General features: G+C 43.4%; 1 protein-coding gene across 5 annotated transcripts in view; it reads right to left on the bottom strand.

Annotated features, from left to right (window-relative positions):
- pitpnm3 (PITPNM family member 3) overlaps positions 1-22,520 on the bottom strand; it is a 668,094-nt gene that overhangs the window by 423,112 nt on the left and 222,462 nt on the right. For 2 of the 5 annotated variants that reach the window (XM_072589640.1, XM_072589642.1), the window contains exon 1: positions 10,264-10,694. The exons of the other annotated variants lie outside the window; for them this stretch is intronic. The gene's annotated coding sequence lies outside the window, so the exon portion shown is untranslated. Of the gene's footprint in view, positions 1-10,263; positions 10,695-22,520 lie in introns of those variants that run through there. 5 annotated transcript variants of the gene reach the window in all.

The raw sequence follows: 22,520 nt of genomic DNA, 5'->3' as shown, positions 1-22,520 counted from the left end.
TTTCAGGACACAAGCACTCTCCTCCATGTTATCAACTCCCTGCATTTCTAGGTCCTGTTTTGTATGGGTTGCTCCTGGTTTAGCTGACCAATTTTCAACTATTCCCTCACACTTCCCAATAGCACCCATTCAGCATTTATCTCCCTTCCAGCTTATCATAAGCAAACTCTTTGCCTGCATTTCCTTTCTTTCTCTCTCTCACTGAGGGCATCATTTCTGTCTATCCGAATCACCCCCCAGCCACCACAACCGCACGCCCCATTATCAGCACGAATAATACAATTTTCCTGTTGATGAAGGATCATCAGACTTGAAACATTAACTCTGTTTCTTTCTCTAAAGATGCTGCCAAACCTACTGAGTTTCTCCAACCCTTCTGTTTCAGATAGACTGAAATGTTACCTTTTCTCCTGCTGTGCATATATCACACAGAAAAATACAAAATACTTTAAGAACTTCAGCTTTGCTGATGCGAATAAGATCAGGGGCAAGGTAGTTTATAATTTTTTTTAAAATTGTCCCTTTTGTCTCATCCATATGGGAGGATGGTCAATTGTGATTGTTCTCTATTGTCACAGTACATTTAATCACATTTTCCTCAGTCTACTTGCATTGCCTGAGAATGAGGAGAGAGTGCAGGTATTGTTTTACTTCACTCCGCAGGTACATCTGATAACATATGAGTGCCAACAGTTCAGGCTGTGAAATGTTGCACTTTTCAATTTGAATGACATTGGCACTCCAGACAATCGTCATTGCTTTGTTGCAGTGGTCGGGCTGCAGAGACTGGCACTCCAATTGCTGGCTGTTCCATTACCCTAAACAAGGCCTTCATAAAGATGTTTGGCTTCGCCTTGCTTTAAACAAAGATTTCAGAAGAGCATTTTGCTATTGACCAGGCAATTTGCTGACAACACCAGAGACCTGTGGAAGGAAGTAAGTCATGATGGACAACTTTTCCACACCTCCTGGTGGCCAGTTACAGTACAACCTACACAATCTCATCACTTGAGAGAGGAGAGGTTAAAATGTCATGGCACCACACTGAAAGAAAAATGTAAATAAAAATAAAAGGTAAGATTTGCAAGTGTAATCCAGGTTCTTCTTCTTAACACCATAATGCTCATCCCAATCATATTGTCCGACTACTACAAAGGCAAGAATGAAGACAACTTGGAACAGATGATAGATAAAAACTAGGACTTTCTTTGAATAGCTCAGCTCTATTGTGGATACATTTGTAGAACATCCTTATTTTTCAATTTAGTAAACAATATTTAACAATCTTTCAAGTAACAGCACACAGAATTCAATGTACACCTAATATTCCTGCAGAATTATATTACAATCACAATTTGGTCACTTGCACGTCAGGATGTTACCCACTGAATTCATTAGGTGAATATCATCTTTTATGGTGCATCTACCTGATGAATCAGAAGATACTAAAAGAATTACAAGACAAAATAAATGTCACAATAGCTTTCTTAATATGTCTCAAAGGAGCCTAAGCAATTTTATCAACAGGGGAATTTAGTTTATATTTCCTTACTGTGTGACCTAAGTTCTTAAGGGAGCAAATTACAAGGTGTCTCAGAGTATGGAGAATTCAAAGGACACTCATCTCCTGGAGCACACATCTGAAATAAAATGCAAAGGGAGATGATATCGGATTAGAGAAGATGAAACACGTGCAGAATCTCAACTTGGGAACAGCATGAGGTACAAAGGTAGCATATCTAATGAGGTATGGGAGTAGGATAAAGTACAATAACAGCACAGATGAACTACAATTTGAAGACACAGTCTGTACAGTAGACTGATGCTAATAAAAGCCAACGAAGAATAGAATTCAAAACAAAATGGTACTTCCAAAAATTGTAACATCAGTAAAAGGATTTGGTGAAATTCTTTCTCAGTTCTCATTTACAACTCCCCAATCTCAGCAGTGGAACTTGAAGCCACAACTTTCTGAATTAAAGGCAAAGCTACGATCAATCAGCCAAAACTTTGCTTTCTCTTTATGAAGAAAGAAGACAGATTGACTAAAGACTGCAATGACCAAGATTTGCTTTCCCTCCTGTTCTTCTCTCATTGGAATGAAATCCTCTTTGTTAGGTGTCATTAGCACTGCCTGCAAAAATAATGAGACACCTACTTGCACTTCTGGAAGGAAGCCTTGCGAACTCTTCATCTCATTAGTCACTTGAGTAGACATCAATAAACCTTCCTCCTCTGAGAGGAGACAAAAATTGTCAAAAAGTAATATTTGGAAATGAACGTGTCGTGACTGTAACAAGGTCAGCCAGGGGGACCTCATAGAATATGAGTTCCCTGACTGGGGCTGTTAATTTGGTCCAATTCTGCTGGTCAAGACTGGGCCCAGTACATGAAAAGAGTTCTTTTTTTTCCCGGGCAAATGACATTGGGGCAGATGAAAAGGAACAAGTACTTCTCCTGACAACTTGTGGGCCTGCAGCTTTCACAGTTATTAGGAGCCTACTTCCTTGAAGCACCAGATACTAAAACCTTTAAAGAATCGACAAATTTAGTTAAGAAATATTACGACACAAACCTCCTCTAATTCTGAGACCCTATCGGTTTTACTCAGCAATTGGAGACCCAGGAAATGCATATTGGGACTTTTGACTGGCTTAAGATGATTGGCAGAGACATGTGACTATAGTTTAACCCTGAATGAAATGCTGACAAACCACTTGTATGTGGAATTAATAATGTAACCATGCAAATGTGTCTACTGGCTAAGGCCCAAAGGAACTTTAGACAGGCACAACAAATGTTCAATGACATGGTGGCTCAGTGGCTAGCACTGCTGCCTCAGAGTGCCAGGGACCAGGTTCAATTCTAGCCTTGGGTAACTGTGTGGAGATTGCACATTCTTCCCATGTCTGCATGGGTTTCCTCCAGGTACTCTGGTTTCCTTCCGCAGTCCAAAGATGTGGAGGTTAGGTAGATTGGCCATGTTAAATTGCCCATAGTGTCCAGGGATGTGCAAGTTAGGTGGATTAGTCCTGGGAAAAGCAGGGTTATAGGGATTGGGTAGGGGGCTGGTTCTGGGTGAGATGAGCTTTAGTGGACTCAATGGCCCAGATGGCTTGTTTCCACCCTGTAGGGATTTTATAAGCCTGGTTTTATCATTGGAAAATGTGGCAAGTGGAGTTTATGTGTTGCAGAGTATTCCAATGGAAGTGGACACCGTCACCAATCTGACTGAGCTTGGAGAACACCACTTGAGGGAAGACAATTGTATAGCCTCATTCAGGATAAATCCTGAACAGACAAACTCTAGGTCAGGCTACTGCAAAACCCCAAAACAATGCCAAACTTAGGACAAATGGTTAAAACTTTCTCCAGGACTAGGGCCAGCAAGCCACTGTAGTTGCTGCAGGTATATGGACTCGAGGCAGCAAGAGATCCACTAGACATAAATTGAGTAAGAGAACTCATAGGCTGATATCCAGGAGAGTGCACACCCTGAAAAGCCCACCTACATTTGGTCTGGAACAGTTAAATTACTTAGCAACATCCAAATCAGAACCAATCAAAGTGAATGTCTGGTTAAATGGTCACGTAGTAGTAATCAAGGTCAATACCAGCGTGGTGATATAACTGATTGCAGAACTAGTCTTCAACAAAATTTGCTCTGGACTCCAAACTTTAAGTTTGAGCAAGACCTTGGCTAGACTGAGACCCTATACCGGGGCCCCTTTACAGATACAGGGTAAAACATCGGTTCCAGTTCCTTATGAGAAGCAGCTAGCTCAGTTACCACTGATAGTAGTAAAGGTTCAGGCCCACTTGTGATGGGGTGAAATTGGTTGAGAAAGATTCATATAGATTGACTAGACATTGTTTGATCAGAAAATGACTACATGAGTAAAGTCCTAGTTAAATACCTGAACGTTTTTCAAGGAGGTCTATGGACTATCAGAGAAGCCAAGGCCACCTTGCATGGTAACCAGGAAGCAATTCCACCATTCTGCAAGGCCTCTCCAGTGCCATTTGCCTTACAGGCAAAAACTAAAGGCAGAAATCAGAAGGCTAGCAAGCAAATGAATCATTAAACCAGTTCAGTTTGCGAAATGGACAGCATCAGTCATACCAAAAGTGAATCTGGATGGGTCAGTTTGCCTTTGTGGGGGTTTTTAACAAACCACTTCTTACAGCTGGATAAATACCCAATCCCTCACATAGAGGTTGAGAAACAAAGCTGGCTGACCCTCACAAAGCTGGATGTGAGCCATGCTTGCCTACAATTGTAGTTAGATGAGAATTCCCAGAAGTATGCTACAATAAAACCTATAAGGGTTTGCACCAATCTCTGAGACTGCCAGTTGGGATATCGTCCACCTGTGCTGTTTTTCGGGGAATGATGAACACTTGTCACCATTTATCTAGATGATGTGCAAATAACAGGGAAGACCGAAGTAGGAACACTTAGATAGCTTGGACATAGTCTGTTTATATTTCTCATTGGAGGGCATACGACTTAGAAGTGAAAAATGTGTGTTCCAGGCAGCCCAAGTGACCTACTTGGGCTACAGAGTCACTAAGACTGGGTTACACCCGTGGGACAATTAAATAAGGGCAATTAAAGGTGCCCCGGCTCCCATGTCAGTACTGGAGCTTTGGCCTTACCTTGGGCTGGTGAATTATTACGGAAAGTTCATACATCTCCTGGCCTCCACCCTGGCACCTTCGCATCAACTCAAAGTGGCTGAATGTGCATAGAGTTCATTCGTCAAACACAGGAATGATAACAGAAAAAATGTGAGCGTCTTTTGCAGTATATGGACTCCTGGAAGTGTTGGTCACAGATAACGGGCCATCATTTGAGTATTTCCTAAAGTCAAATGGTAATCAACATATAAGGGCCGCTCCCTACCATTCATCATTCAATGGTCTGGCAGAAACAGCAATCCAAACTTTGAAGACAGGCTTAAAGAAACAGGCTACAGTTTCACTCGATAGCAAATTGCCCCAGTTTCTATTTGATTTCAAGTCCACCCCTCACACAATGACAGGGATAACTCTGGTAGAATAGCTAGTGGGGAGAAGATTCCGCACCAGGTTAGGTCTGATCTTCTTGGACCTGGCAGGGAGAGGGGGAAACGGCATCAGGAATGCCAATGCCATACACAAGTCTCCACTTAGCGAGAGCGGCAGTTTACTTCAGAGGACTAAGTTCAGTCATCTTTCCTACTGTTACAGAATCCGTGGGCTCTCCCTCTCCATCAAGCATTGAAGATACCTCGGAATCTGAGGTGGACACAGTGGCTATTCCTGCCTCAACCTCTCGGTCACCTGAAGAAGAGAATGAATTTCTTCCAAGACACTCCAGGCACAAGGAGCAAGCTACTGTGCATTACAGGCAGCCTGTATCAGAGGCAGAGTTGGAGCTACTTGACCCGGTGTAAAAGTGTCCCAGGAAGAGCGATAAAAAAAAACTATCTATGTCCTTGGACTCAAAGGGAGAGGGCCGTAGTGACTGTAGTAAAGTCAGCCAGGAGGATCTCAGAGAATGAGTTCACTGATTGGGGCCATTAATCTGGTCCAGTCAGGGAGCCCTGGCCAACAGATAAACACCAAGAGTGTCAGTAGTTCTGTTCACTCTGAAAGCTGGCTCTGAGGGAGCTGGTTCAGTGTCAAGGGCTCCCCACGTGTAAATAAAAGGTGACTTGGTGACAGGATACCAGCCTCTGTGGAGTTACTTCAGAATGTACTGCTCACATTGAAGAATACAAAATATGTCCAATCAGTTTGTGTCATTTGCAAGATTTAATGGCTCGTCCTTTTGGGTCCTTTCAGATGCCTGGAGCTGCTGGCTAATCAAAAGTCTAGCAGCTCCAGCACTTGGCAGCACCAGTGAGGAGGTTGGTTGCTATTGGCACAGCACCTTACAGATTAGAGAAGCAACCAGGAACAAAGGCAGGTGTTGGGAGTGGTGGGTGAATTTTGCAGGTGAGTGTCTTGGGGAGGGATAGCCAAATAGATCAGAAGCAATGCATGGAATGGCTGTCAATGATCAAACCCTTGCCCATGTCTATGCCCTTAATCATGCAAATGGTACTGCAGATTGAAGGCCACCCTCAACCTCCAACTGATCTGAAGCTTGCACTGGTTTATATAACAAAATTGCAAACCCAAAGGAAATGGACCCTTCACATGAATATACCATTTAAACATTTTAAGTGGAGGCAGAATAGTACGGTTGCCCATGAGCCTTTCTGCTTAGGACTTATTTGGCCAGAGACAGCAATCCAGAGGGAAAAAGCAATAAAAGAATAAACAATAATACAGGAAAATGAACTTCCTAGTTGTACTGGACCTCCATTTTGAACACTACAAGACAGGTAGGTCCAGCACGTGGCTTTTGCAAGTTTTACTGATGTTGCCTTCTGGGTAACACATCAGTGCTCATATGTTATCTTGTTTCCAGACTTCCATGATCTATCCTTGCTTTGTCCATAGAAGATTCCATCCATATTTAAACATTGAATTCAATCAGTTTACTCACTGCTGGGCATACATGAAGGATTATATGGTGCAATTTCCAGTTGAGTCTGGGATCCTCCCAGATATGTGTGCAAATCTCTACATTGAGATGAAGAACATAAGACCATAAGATGATAGGTTTGGCACAGAATTAGGCCATTTGGCCCACTGAGTCAACTCTGCCATTCCATCATGGCTGAAATGTTTCACAACCCCAATCTCCTGACTTCTCCCTAACCCTTCATCCTCTTACTAATTAAGAACCTATCACTGTTTTAAATACACTCAATAACTTGGCCTCCACAGCCTTCTGTTGAACAGATTAACCACACCCTGGCTGAAGAAATTCTTCCTCATGTCAGATTTAAAGAACCGCTCCTTCACTTTGAGGCCCTCGAGAAGCAATAAAAGCCCCTGCTTCTAGTCAGATGTTATTGGTGCAATGTTTGAAGGGTAGAAACCTAGCAGGTCAAATTTTATTCCAATTTCTTGCTCTTATAATCCCAGTCCTGCAGATGTCTTTCCCAAAGGAGTGAAATTTCCAGGCTGGCATGCATTTTGCTAAAGGCTAGTGAAGGTTCAATGCATTGGTTTGCATGCTTCCTGGGTATAAACTAGTTGAAAGTGTACCAGTTTAGCAGGGAAATGGTCAGCTGCTAATCTGCATAAGTATAGATTGTTAAATACCGCGGCAGTTACTTGTGCATCCAAGCTGCCTGCCTAAAACAAGCATTAACCCTCTTAGGTGGCAAATGAGAGGAGTTAACATGTGTCATGGACTGCTTTGCAAAACGTTTCTGCAATAAGAAAGGTAGACATCGAGGCTTACCCCTCAGGAAATCTCAGAAGGGCTTAATAGCTGCCAGGCAAAAATGAGAAACAAAGGTGCTTGATATTAAAAATAAATTTGTGCAGAGCCAGAGGAACAACAGGACTAAAATGTTCCCACTACTGTACTATTGGTTAGCTCCACTGAAGAGTCTCACTGACCCCTATTCTTCCTGCAAGATTTTACACCTCTGTCTGCTTCAAATTATCATCCCATTTTCCCTTAAAACTGTCAGTCTCTGCCTCAATACTCCATGCTCCAACCATTTGCTGAATAAAAGAAAACAATTCTACCACTTCTCCCTATACATCAATCTTCAACTATGTACAGTTGAGGACCGGTTGCAATTAACTGCCTATTCAAAGTGAACAGTCTTCCTTATCTCATGGAGTTAAAATCCTGCATTATTTTAAAAGCACCTCTCAAATCTCACCTTGGCTTTCTCTACACCTAAAGAAATAATCTTACAATATTAAGTCTTACTTCACAATTATCATTTGTCACAACAAGGCATTAAAAACTGCACTCAATATGCTACAAAAAATAGAAATTGGTGGAAAAGCTCATAGGTCGGCAGCATCTGTGGAAAGAAATCAGAGTTAACGTTTCGGGTCACGTGACCATTCCTCAGAACTGATGGTAGCTGGAAGAATGTCAGTTTACATGCATAAGATAGGGTGGTGGGAGGGGGTAAGGTGTAAATGATAGGTGGGGATACAGCCCAAAGAGAAAGAAGAACAGTTGGATAGACAATGAAGTGGATAACGATCTGGCTAGGTTGGTGAATTAATGGAGACTGTTAGTGGCTAAGAATGGGTTACGTGTAATAGCAGACTACACGATAGCAAGGCCTGTTGTGTGAGCTTTAGGGTAAGGACATGGGAGTCTCAAGCCCACAAGTTACTGAACTCGACATTGAGTCCAATAGGCTGCCAGGTCCCAAAGCAGAAAATGGGGTGTTGTTCTTCCAGCTTACATTGAACTTTGCGGGAACACTGCAGCAAGCCTGAGACAGAGATGTTGGCCAGGGAACATGGCAGTGTGTTGAAGTGGCAGGCATCTGGAAGTTAAGGGTCTTTTTTATGGACAGAATACAAGTGTTCTATGAAGCAGTCACCCAGCCTACACTTCCTTTCCCCAAGGTTGAGGAGATCACATTGTGAGCATTGAATGCAGTAGTTTAGATTGTGTAAAGTCAATATGCTATCTATATTTCAATGATTGTCTTATACATATGCATATTTATCCTTTCATTTTTGTGTTCTATTCGCTTATTTATTAATAGGCTGGATTCCCAAATGCAAATTATCACTTTGTCAAATCCTATTGACATCTCCCAGATCACCAATTGACTATGTTTCTACAAGGAAGCTGTTCACCATGATACCACGTTATGTGCAGATTTTAAACTGATCTCATGCCCATTAGAATCTCAGTTATTCCAAATTGTTAACTCCCATCAGTCAGCATCATAGTGATGAGAGGACAATGTCAATAGACCCAACTTCCCCTTTTTTATTGTTACACCATGTTTAACATACAAACTCTCACTGATCAATATCTTTTTTACATGTCAAAACTGATAGTAAAGGCAGTTCCTGCTTTCTATCATGCACTGAACTTGGAACTATATGATGTCATCACTCAATGTGAAATGAAAAAAAATCCAATTTTAGCTCTGCCATCCATCATTAGCTCAAGCGAACACAAACAAATGGCACTAAAGTGATTTAGCGTTAGCAAAGACTACATGGAACACAAGTAGTTAAACTCTCTGATGGAATAAATCTTTTGGTCTCCTTTGTCAATGAACCAAGAATGAGTGCGTCACTTATGAGAAATCTCTCATTTAGATTGCAGATTTGCAGGTATTCAGAACAAAGATTTAATTTTATCTGTGAATGTTAACAGGTTTTTTTCCGATGTTATCCTTATTTATCTTCTCAACATTAAGTTCTGTAATAAGAGGAGAGGGTTTATTAAGTACAGTATCACACTCTACAAAATTATCAATGAATGTTAAACTGTTGGTATAAATAGTTCTAGACTGAGTGTTTTGTGAATGACACCCATACCAATAACATTTTTGCCTTATCTTAGCAAACATGGCTTGTTAAAATTTTAGCGAACATTGCATTTTAAACATAATATTTAAACATTTCAGATTATAGATCAAAAATTGATCAAAAATCAAACTCTATTCTGAAAACTGGAATGATTAACCAGCATGTGACCAACTGTATTACCGTACATTTAAACAGTGGCATAGACTTTCAGTCACATATTCCTGATGCTCTCGGTGAAACCCTCCTTTTCCAGACAACGAAAATGAGAAAACAGACAATAAAATGTCAAGCTACAGCAAAGACCCTGCTGCTGTCTTCTTGGAAATCAAGAACACAAACAGAGACAATCTAAAGGAAAGCCTGGAATATACTACCATTAGATAGCTATCAGTAAACATCAAACTTGCCCAACTTCTTCCCATCTCTTTTGTTTGCCACTGCAGTGCTGCTTGAAGTACTGAGATGTAGAATAGACCCTCACTACTAACTAAATGGTTTCCCTCTGAAATTTCCAACTAGACCTCTCTTATACTTTGCTAAGAGAGACACAGCACTGTTGATACTCAAGCTGCTGTATAATAAATCTGGATTTCATGTGATGCATTTTTTCTTCCAGATTACCAAAGTGGCAGTTATTTTGATCTGTGTATGCAGTGGAGTTGTACAAATAAACATAGGTAACAATTTAACATGGTTACTTACAGAACTACAGAGCATAGTTATTTTCATCATTCGAAGCTGCACATTAAATTCAGCAGACATTCCTACAAAGGCTACATCACTACAAGATGTTACAAAGTCAAGCTGCTTAGCGTTTATCAGATCATTTATAATCATTTCTATGAAACCTACCTTTCAGTAACAAAATAAAATCTTTTGTCTTCTTGTATCCAAATATTTAGACAATCGAGTGCAGGAGCACAGAATACAAATGTGAGTGCTTGAGGTTGAACGCATAGAATGAAAGGAGAGGCATAGAAACATAAGGCTCACTCCGTCTCTGTGCGCACTGCCTTAATTGTTAACACACACAAAAATAAGACCGCCAATTAGATTCATCAATATTGTTGGCATGTAGCAACCATCAGTGTCCCTACAGCAAACCAAGGACAGGCAGGGGGAGCAAGAAGCAGAGGCAGAGATAAAGCCCCTGGGCTCTCAGACTTCTCTCTCAGCGAGACAACAGCCAATCAGCCGAACAGCAGTAGTCTGTCTTGTACACGCTGGGTTGCTTACAGAGGCATCAAGCTGTACAGAGAGGTAACTGCCCAATCCGCAACCCGCGTGGGTCGATTCTGTTCAAAGTCAGGAGAGAGCAGGGCCAGTGTCACAATTCAAAAAAAGCCTGTGCACTGCCGCAAAAGCTTAGTCTGTCAAACTAAATGCACAAGTCTCCGCTTTCTTTCCAAGTCCGGTGATGTAAACACCAGTTTTGGGAAAAAAAAACACTTCTGCAGCGAAGACACACAAAAAGAACCCTCTGGAACATGGCTAGTGATTAATTCCTGGTACATACAAATGAAGAGTGCATATCATGGATTTTGGCGTTTTCAAGGTTACTGCAGTGGGGAATGTGGGCTAACAAAGTTTATTTTTCTTTAAAAAAAAAGGTGTGGAAAGACAACAAAGAATTCCATGCTTAGAAAACTCAGCATTACATATAATCCGCACCCCCTAAAATATACCAGATTGCTGTTTAAATGGTGCCACCCGCCTGCCTTTCCCACAGTCTTCCAGGGTCTCTCGGTCTGCGTGGAAATGTTTATAGTTTTACAATCATTTTTATATAAACACGGTGAGCGTTTAACGGGCTGGGAATAATTATTAAATGATGCAGTAAGGAAAACAGTGATCATTAACCTCTTCAATCTTCTTCAGTGAGTTAAGTGCGTGCCTCTGTGGCTGCACACATGCGTAGAAATTATCATTTATGTCGTTAATAGCTTGGGAGGACTCTTATGGAGCACTGGTAGTATCCGTACCTCTGAGCCAGGAGGCTGAGGATCAGTTCCCATATGCTCCAGAAATATGTAATAACATCCCTGAACAAGTTGATTAGGAAATACGTTTGCGGATTCCTCAGGATGTTTGCTGGAATCCCAAGACAAGACTTGTCCTAATGGCACACCAGATGGAGAACAACACCAAGACAGAAGACACCAACTGATTGATGTGATAGTGTATAGTTGTATTATGAAATAATTTCTTAACCTGCATCATTAACTTAGATACAACACAAAGCGGAAATGATTGTTTGATGCAGACTTAGCAAATAGAACGGATGGCCTCACCTCTGGAACGCAGTGAGGTTGTGGAAGATCTCAGCAATATGGATAGTGCACACAGTCAACAGGGAAGAAAGGTCTAGCGCAAAACACAGTTTTGCCGTCCCTGTGGTCTATTTTAGATATTTCCTATTCAACCTGTATCAGAGATGTAAAGACATACATTTGGAGCGGGTGGGACCCAGGCTTCTATACCATAGAGGGGCAGGTGGGACACAGGCTTCTATACCATTGAGGAGCAGGTGGAGCTGGTGGGTCCCAGGCTTCTATACCATAGAGGAGCAGGTGGAACCCAGGCTTCTATACCATGGTGGAGCAGGTGGGACCTAGGCTTCTATACCATAGAGGAGCAGGTGGGACCCCGGCCTCTATACCGTAGAGGAGCAGGTGGAGCTGGTGGGACCCAGGTTTCTATACCATAGAGGAGCAGGTGGAGCTGGTGGGACCCAGGTTTCTATACCATAGAGGAGCAGGTGGAGCAGGTGGGACCCAGGCTTCTATACCATAGAGGAGCAGGTGGAGCTGGTGGGACCAAGGCCTCTATACCATAGAGTAGCAGGTGGAGCTGGTGGAACCCAGGCTTCTATACTATAGAGGATCAGGTGGTACCCAGGCTTCTATACCATAGAGGAGCAGGTGGAGCTGGTGTGACCCAGGCATCTATACCATAGAGGGGCAGATGGTACCCAGGCTTCTATACCATAGAGAAGCAGGTGGAGCTGCTGGGAACCAGGCTTCTATACCATAGAGGAGCAGGTGGATCAGGTGGGACCCAGGCTTCTATACCATAGAGGAGCAGGTGGAGCAGGTGGGACCCAGGCTTCTATACCATAGAGGACCAGGTGGAGCTGGTGGGACCAAGGCCTCTATACCATAGAGGAGCAGGTGGAGCTGCTGGGACCAAGGCTTCTATACCATAGAGGAGCAGGTGGATCAGGTGGGACCCAGGCTTCTATACCATAGAGGACCAGGTGGAGCTGGTGGGACCAAGGCCTCTATACCATAGAGGAGCAGGTGGAGCTGGTGGGACCAAGGCTTCTATACCATAGAGGAGCAGGTGGAGCTGGTGGGACCCAGGTTTCTATACCATAGAGGAGCAGGTGGAGCTGGTGGGACCCAGGTTTCTATACCATAGAGGAGCAGGTGGAGCAGGTGGGACCCAGGCTTCTATACCATAGAGGAACAGGTGGAGCTGGTGGGACCAAGGCCTCTATACCATAGAGTAGCAGGTGGAGCTGGTGGAACCCAGGCTTCTATACTATAGAGGAGCAGGTGGTACCCAGGCTTCTATACCATAGAGGAGCAGGTGGAGCTGGTGTGACCCAGGCATCTATACCATAGAGGGGCAGATGGTACCCAGGCTTCTATACCATAGAGAAGCAGGTGGAGCTGCTGGGAACCAGGCTTCTATACCATAGAGGAGCAGGTGGATCAGGTGGGACCCAGGCTTCTATACCATAGAGGAGCAGGTGGAGCAGGTGGGACCCAGGCTTCTATACCATAGAGGACCAGGTGGAGCTGGTGGGACCAAGGTCTCTATACCATAGAGGAGCAGGTGGAGCTGGTGGGACCAAGGCTTCTATACCATAGAGGAGCAGGTGGATCAGGTGGGACCCAGGCTTCTATACCATAGAGGACCAGGTGGAGCTGGTGGGACCAAGGCCTCTATACCATAGAGGAGCAGGTGGAGCTGGTGGGACCAAGGCTTCTATACCATAGAGGAGCAGGTGGAGCTGGTGGGACCCAGGCTTCTATACCATAGAGGACCAGGTGGAGCTGGTGGGACCAAGGCCTCTATACCATAGAGGAGCAGGTGGAGCTGGTGGGACCAAGGCTTCTATACCATAGAGGAGCAGGTGGAGCTGGTGGGACCCAGGTTTCTATACCATAGAGGACCAGGTGGAGCTGGTGGGACCAAGGCCTCTATACCATAGAGGAGCAGGTGGAGCTGGTGGGACCAAGGCTTCTATACCATAGAGGAGCAGGTGGATCAGGTGGGACCCAGGCTTCTATACTATAGAGGAGCAGGTGGTACCCAGGCTTCTATACCATAGAGGAGCAGGTGGAGCTGGTGTGACCCAGGCATCTATACCATAGAGGGGCAGATGGTACCCAGGCTTCTATACCATAGAGAAGCAGGTGGAGCTGCTGGGAACCAGGCTTCTATACCATAGAGGAGCAGGTGGATCAGGTGGGACCCAGGCTTCTATACCATAGAGGAGCAGGTGGAGCAGGTGGGACCCAGGCTTCTATACCATAGAGGACCAGGTGGAGCTGGTGGGACCAAGGCCTCTATACCATAGAGGAGCAGGTGGAGCTGGTGGGACCAAGGCTTCTATACCATAGAGGAGCAGGTGGATCAGGTGGGACCCAGGCTTCTATACCATAGAGGAGCAGGTGGATCAGGTGGGACCCAGGCTTCTATACCATAGAGGAGCAGGTGGAGCTGGTGGGACCCAGGCTTCTATACCATAGAGGACCAGGTGGAGCTGGTGGGACCAAGGCCTCTATACCATAGAGGAGCAGGTGGAGCTGGTGGGTCCAAGGCTTCTATACCATAGAGGAGCAGGTGGAGCTGGTGGGACCCAGGCTTCTATACCATAGAGGACCAGGTGGAGCTGGTGGGACCAAGGCCTCTATACCATAGAGGAGCAGGTGGAGCTGGTGGGACCAAGGCTTCTATACCATAGAGGAGCAGGTGGAGCTGGTGGGACCCAGGTTTCTATACCATAGAGGAGCAGGTGGAGCTGGTGGGACCCAGGTTTCTATACCATAGAGGAGCAGGTGGAGCTGGTGGGACCAAGGCTTCTATACCATAGAGGAGCAGGTGGAGCTGGTGGGACCCAGGTTTCTATACCATAGAGGAGCAGGTGGAGCAGGTGGGACCCAGGCTTCTATACCATAGAGGAACAGGTGGAGCTGGTGGGACCAAGGCCTCTATACCATAGAGTAGCAGGTGGAGCTGGTGGAACCCAGGCTTCTATACTATAGAGGAGCAGGTGGTACCCAGGCTTCTATACCATAGAGGAGCAGGTGGAGCTGGTGTGACCCAGGCATCTATACCATAGAGGGGCAGATGGTACCCAGGCTTCTATACCATAGAGAAGCAGGTGGAGCTGCTGGGAACCAGGCTTCTATACCATAGAGGAGCAGGTGGATCAGGTGGGACCTAGGCTTCTATACCATAGAGGAGCAGGTGGATCAGGTGGGACCCAGGCTTCTATACATAGAGGAGCAGGTGGATCAGGTGGGACCCAGGCTTTTATACCATAGAGGTGCAGGTGGATCAGGTGGGACCCAGGCTTCTATACATATAGGAGCAGGTGGGACCCAGGCTTCTATACCATAGAGGAGCAGGTGGATCAGGTGGGACCCAGGCTTCTATACCATAGAGGAGTAGGTGGATCAGGTGGGACCCAGGCTTCTATACATAGAGGTGCAGGTGGAGCAGGTGGGACCCAGGCTTTTATACCATAGAGCTGCAGGTGGATCAGGTGGGACCCAGGCTTCTATACATATAGGAGCAGGTGGGACCCAGGCTTCTATACCATAGTGGAGCAGGTGGGACCCAGGCTTCTATACCATGGTGGAGCAGGTGGGACCATAGAGGTAGAGACACTTCCATTGCACCACAAGAGCCTCATGCACCAGCTTCTGTGGCAAGTATGATTTTCAGTGAAAACAGCTCCTGAGATTGCTTTCAGATTTAACTGTGGTGCTATGGTCGCTAACCTATATTGGTGATTAGTCCATAACATCTTGATTTTAAAATTGTCATCCTTGTTTTCAAATGCCTACCTACCTTGGCCATCCAGAGCTATATAACCTCCCCTATTCCAATAGCCCTTCAAGAGCTCATCACTGCTCGAATTCTGGCACCTTGTATGTCCACTATTTTCCTCACCCTTCTCCAGTAGGGGCAAAGTATTTTGCTGCATTGGTCCTAAATTTTGAAAGTCCTTTCATAAATGTCTCAACCTCTTCAGCTCCTTTAAAAACTGAAATGATCCCATTAATCCCTTGTACCGCTGAATGTCAAATGTCATTTGATAATGCTCCTACGAAGCACCTTTTCATAAAACCATATTAAAATTTGTTGCTGAATTGTGCACCAGATTACCATTACATTTTGACTGGGTTTAACATTTTTGGACTATAGTATAACCAATATTAGTAATGGAGACCATGAGCATCTCAAAAAGGAAATCTAAATACTTTCTTTTAATCAATAGAAGTACACCACAAGATGTTAGAAAAGTAAACTTTGGATATTGAAAGACTCAAATACTGTTACCTCAAAATATTGTTTATATCTACATATCTCATGTACATTTACTTCTTGGATCTTGTAGAATTCTCTAATAAGATACATCAGTCTTAAAGTGATTTACTTCAGAAGGGAAGAACAATTACAGCCTCTGGAGAATTAGATTAGATTAGATTAGATTAGATTACTTACTGTGTGGAAACAGGCCCTTCGGCCCAACAAGTCCACACCGACCTGCCGAAGCGCAACCCACCCATACATTTATCCCTTCACCTAACACTACGGGCAATTTAGCATAGCCAATTCACCTGACCTGCACATCCTTGGACTGTGGGAGGAAAAATTCTCCTCAGTTTCAGCCATACTCTGAGGTAAAACTTACATTTACTATTTCTTGACTGGATCTCCCACTCCATGTCCTGGTTACATTTTCAATCTGTACTTCCTCGCCAATTCCTTGGCACAAGACCTTGTGAGGACCACTGTAAATTCCTCCACCAGCAAGGCAAGCTTCTATTCCTTCCCAAAACTCAAGCAGAGGTTTAGCTTCAGCCACTTTCCACACAGTTAATTATGAAGTCAGTCTGCTTTTCACTCTGCTTACACCACAGGTCTATCCAACTATAAGTTATTTTGGTTAACTTCCCATAGTGAAGCTCAAACCATATAAGATCTGAACTGCAAATAACTCTCTTAGCAAATGTACAGTTAACTTGAAAAATGTAAAGTCCCTACCAGAGGGTGGAGATGCCTCCAAACATCCACCAGCCCACACATAAATCAACTCATTGTTTAGATTGCAGTTAAATGTTTGGGGAGCCTTTGGGCATTCAATCCACCATGGGATCCATAAGACAGTCAAAATCTCCCCCTATAATAATATGCCGTGACACAAGGGAAATCAATTTGGAGAATGCATCTATCAGGAATTTAAGGGGGTGCACTGGGGGACAACAAACATTCAAAATACCATACTCTCCACTGTATATTGAGGCTTTAAGAATTACAAAGCACCTATATTCATCTTTAATATGATGTAGTAACTTAAATGGGAGATTTATCCAAACAAGTATGGACACTCCACTGCTCTTAGTATTGAAGGATGAGAAAAAAACACCCAATCAAACTCACCCTAATGTAGTTTCAGATGTTCCCTATCATCAAGGGGAGTTTCCTACAGTAGGGCAATATCAACCCTTTCCTTTTTAAGACTCAAAAGTACCTTTTTCCTCTTGACTGGCAAATGACTCCCTTTAATGTTCCAGGTACACCATTTGAGAACACAATTCGCCATGTCCCTTTACAACAACCTTTGAACTCCCAAGAGGAAGAATTCAACTTACAAATCGCTGAATATAAATGGAAAAAAACTCATGGAGCCTAAAAACTACACATACTAAAACTACTACACCTAACAAACTAACAGAACTTTCAAAAACTACATTACAAAAAAACCAAACTAAACCAAATATTGGGGACTCTACCTCCTGCCCACGGAGGGTGCTTAAAAATCCCCCATATACCTCCATTCCTCCTTCCGGCTTGAGCCATACTCCAAATGCAAGCAAAAGTAAGGGAATATTAACAAAAAAGTTAAAATGAGCACTCTACCCATCCCCAACTATACATTAACCCCAAGTAACATCAGAAACAAATCCAACAACACTTTCTTTAAGAAAAGGAGAGAAGTACAAAAAAAAAGGGAAAATATTATTGTCCAAATCCTATAGACCATCCAGTCTGTTTTAAAATGTCCAGAAAGCGTTTCACTTTTTCCAAAGAATCAAATAAGCGTACAGACCCATCAGGAGTAAAATAAAGCACCACCGGGTACCTTAGAGTATCGAGGTCCCTCAGTCTTCTCTTCACCTCATCAAAGAACTTCCTTTTATGGATCATGGCCACAGAAAAGTCCTGGAAGAACATTATCTTGGATCCTTTGTAAATCAAGGCCTGTGGCTCCTTTGCCTGCATTCTGGAAGCTTCTGTTACTCTCTGCTTGTCCCTGGAGCATTGGAATTGCACTAGGATCTGGCGGGGGGGTGCAACCCGGTGAGCTTTGGCGACCTTCACCCGGCCTCCCAACTACAAAATCGCGGCAGCCAGCCTTCAAAAAAACCTGCTGGCTGCTCGTCTTCCACTCCCTCCGGCAACCTGACAACCCGGACATTCTTTCTCCTACCTCTGTTTTTGAGGTCGTTGGTCGTTGACCTGCTCGGTTAAGGCCCGGACCTGCTTCTCGAAGGCCTTGATCCACTCCGTTGAGGACTCGATCATGGTCTCCGATGCTGCAGTCCACCATTCGACCTCCTCCATTTGCTTTCTGAGCACTTCGAGCTCCTGCTTGTGTTCGTGCCACATGGTCAAAATTGGTTCCTGCCTAGTGCGGCTCTCTTCGATCGACACCTCAATCAGCTTCACGAGTGCTGCAGCCAAGGTCTGTTAGGTAAATGATTCCAACGAAGTTGCAGAGGAGGCTGTGGTCACAGTCACGGGTGTGCCCAACGCCGCCAGTGAATGTCCCGTTTGTTGGGACTTAGTCAAGCCTTTACCTTTTGTCAACTTCACTTACTAAAAAAAAGATTTATAACAATTCCACAACTGTTTAACTATTGAATTATTCTGAAATAACTTAGGTGGGGAGGGAAAAAATACCACTTCGCCTGAGTTGTGGTGCATAGGTCAGCAGAGTAGACCTTTCAGATTGCCGCCATCTTGGTTCCCCCCATTTTCCATCCTTTTTAATGGAAGAGGACACTTGCTTATATTGTATGTAGCTTTCTGCATGTTGTCTATCTAATTATTGGGGTGGTATTCTGATGATGAATGCAGAGCATCAGTGATTTTCAGTCACAAGTGGTAATAGGACAGTAAACTTAGATTAAAGCAAGACAGCATTCCCAATAGACAGATGTGATACACTGCAGTTTACTTCAATATTTATATGTTCAGTCTCAAGTGATACCTCAAGCTTATTGTGGCTGACTAGTGTCTGGAAGTCTCATATCTAGGATTTTCCAACTAGTGACAATTCTACTAATGATTGATAGGATAACGTATAAAATGGAATTCAGCTTTGGGGCAATCAAGTACAAAATACTCGTAAGAACTGTTTGAGTTATCAGTGCTAAGTTTTATTTTCAGCATCTATCTAGCTGACAATTGATGGAGTCTTTAGACTGCCTTTTGTAATCTTTGGGGGACTGAGAATCAAGACTGACATAACTCCACCATCAGCTTCACTGGCAAAGATTAAACTTGAAAACAGAGCAATATCAAAATGTGCAGTTAACCCCCTAGTTAGTCAGGACTAGATTGACTGCAGCTGGTTATGGGAGAAAGTGAGGACTGCAAATGCTGGAGGTCAGAGTCGAAAAGTGTGGCGCTGGAAAAGCACAGCAGATCAGAAAGCATCCGAGGAGCAGGAGAGTCGACATTTTAGGCATAAGCCCTTCATTCCTAATGGATGCTGCCTGACCTGCTGTGCTTTTCCGGCGCCACACTTTTCGACTGCAACTGGTGATTCTTCTGTAGGTGTCATCCCGATGGAACTCTCGTGGTGAAAGTTTTTCAGCTTGCTTTGATATTTTCGCTGCATGGCAACTGCTGTCATGCTCAATTCTTGAGAGCCACTTGATTGGCATTTCTGGATTGCTTTCTGGAATGAGTTATAACATGTTCTGAGGGTTGTAAACACAGTTCCATGGCACACTTAAACCAATGTTGCCCCAATTTGTCTCTGTTAATCATCTAAGAAGGACCCTCAGAGTTATTGCTACATTTACACCATCTCTTAGTGATGCAGCATTTTGATGTTCCACCCCAGGGCCCATTAATTTTTCATTCCTTTTGGCCATTTGCTTCTTCATCACCTAGCCAGGTTAATCAGCAGGGAGACTACCATTCCCTAATTGTACCTACGCCAGGTCATAAGAAACTATCTGTAAGCAAGTATGAGAGTTGTCATTCATATCTTAAGCCCAAATTTTAAACCAGAATGATGCAGAATTTAGATTATTAATATGAATTCTGGTTAACTGCCTGTGCTGATCAAGTTGATAATAGTATTTCCTAGACAGATCGATATTCCTTGGAAGTGCAGCCAAGTGTTCTGGGAGACAGGATATTTCCTAACTAATCTTGGCAGCATATTTGTCTAAATCAATCTTTACATTATCTGTAATATTCAAAATATTAATCCAGTCATATTGATAGATAGATCCTGGGTAATGTATGAACATCAGATTGAACAGATTGAAGTGCAGTAACGCAAAAGGGTACTATACTTGATTGAGGAAATAGTATCTCCATTAACAGTTTTGTTTCCTGTTTGTGCTTCTACACTATTCCACTTTGCCTCACTATACAGATTGGGTACATACAGAGTCTTTTTGTAACAATTCCATGTTAAAAGCCTATTCTCTCATGCAGAATCAAGGGCACTGTTCTGCAAGGCACCATGGGGACACACAGTAGTCTACTCATAACTACAGTGTTCAGTTCCAGCCAATTTAACATCAACATTAACAATGTAACAACACTTCATCCTCTACCAAGGCACCTTCCAGCCTTCAGGACTCAACATTTGAATTGACCAATTTCCGAATGTGATCTCTCCCTGAAGCTACTATCGATCACACTTTCTGCCTCCTGTATGCTCCTCAGTGCATTTAAATTTCCCCCAGTCCTCCGGTTTGCTGCTTTTTCTGGCCCATTTATATGCCTCCTCTGTGGTTTTAAAGTTATCCCTGATTTCCTTGGTTAGCCATGGTTGACCCATCTTTCCTGTTTTACTCTTCCACCAGATAGGGATGTATAATTTTTGAAGTTCATCCATGTGTTCTTTAAATGTCTGCCATTGCTTATCCACTATCAACTCCTTAAGTATTCTTGGCCAGCTTATCCTAGTCAATGCATGCCTCATACTATCAAAGTTAGCGTTCTTTAAGTTCAAGACCCGAGTTTCAGATTTAATTGTGTCACTCTCCATCTTAGTGAAGAATTCTATCATATTATGATCACTTTTCCCCAAAGCCATGCTGACTATCCCTAATCAGCCCTTGACTCTCCAAATGCATGTAAATCCAATCTTTTAGAATCCCCTCCAACAACATACTCACCAGTAATGTCAGTCTCACTGGTCTATAGGTCCCAGGCTTCTCCTTACTGCCTTCCTTAAATGAAGGCACAATATGAGCCACCCTTTAGTCTTCCATTATCTCATCCGTGGCTATGGATAATACAAATGTCTCGGCTAGGTGCCTAACAATTTCTTCCCTAACTTCCCGTAGTATCCTGGATTCACTTGATCAGGTCCTGGAGATTTATTTGCCTTTATGTTTTTAAGACCTCCAGCACCTCCTCTTCTGTAATGTGAATTGTTTTGAAGACATCACTAGATATTTTCCTTAGTTGCTTACCCTCCATGTCTTTCTCCACAGTAAACACTGATATGAAATATTTGTTCAGTATCTCTCCCATCTCCTATGGTTCCACATTTAGACAACCTCATTGATTTTTAGGGAGCCATATTCTCTTCCTAGTTGCTGTTTTGCTGTTAATGTACTTGCAGAATTTCTTTGGATTATCTTTAACCTCACCAGCCAAGGCTATCTCATAGTCCCCTTTTGCCCTCCTGATTTCCCTTTTAAGAATGCTCCTTATACACTTCAAGAGTTTCATTTGATCCCAGTTGTCTGTACCTGACATATTAGTGAGTTTTGAGAAGATTTTTAGCTCAGGTTGAGGTTCTAGATGTAAGTTTGCTCACTGAGCTGGAAGGTTCGACACTTAACAACAGGTGGTCATAGACCCGACCCCATAATTAGAGAACCAAATCACTGCCCTACTCAAACAAGTTCAGAAATCTGGACAATTAAATAAGACAGACATCCAAAAAATGAAACCAGATGGATCCGACACACCACGCTTATATGGATTATCTAAAATTCACAAACCAGGAACTCCTCTCAGACCCACAGTCTTATTACCTGGAACACCAATGTACAGATTAGCCAAGAAGCTACACCAATGACTAAAACACTTAGTAGAAGACACACACTACTCCATCCATTCCACCGAATAATTCCTGAACACATCAAAGACACCACTTTGTCATTACTAAATGAAACAAATTAGAAGATACCTTGAAGACAATCTATAATATCCTTACTGGCATAAAATTCACTAAAGAGGAGGAAAACAACAACAAACTGCCATTCCTAGATGTCACAGTAGAGTGAACAGCTAATGGGGGACTTCAAACCAGTGTCTACAGGAAAATAGCACATACGGATCAAATACTGAATTACAGAAGGAATCATCCTAAAACCCACAATCGAAGTTGCATTAGAACATTATTTCAATGAGCCAACACACACTGCAGCACAGAGGAACCACGAAGAGCAGAGGAAAATCACCCATACCGTATATTCAAAAAAGAACAAGTACCCAATGAACACAGTCTGCCAATTTCTCAGCAACAAATCGAAACAAGCAGATACAACATGTCTGGAAACCCTAGTCACCCTCCTCTACATCAAAGACATCTCAGAAAT

The sequence above is a fragment of the Chiloscyllium punctatum genome, chromosome 19 (assembly GCF_047496795.1).
Source record: "Chiloscyllium punctatum isolate Juve2018m chromosome 19, sChiPun1.3, whole genome shotgun sequence".
Taxonomy (NCBI): domain Eukaryota; kingdom Metazoa; phylum Chordata; class Chondrichthyes; order Orectolobiformes; family Hemiscylliidae; genus Chiloscyllium; species Chiloscyllium punctatum.
This window is presented reverse-complemented; position numbering and strand designations above follow the sequence as displayed.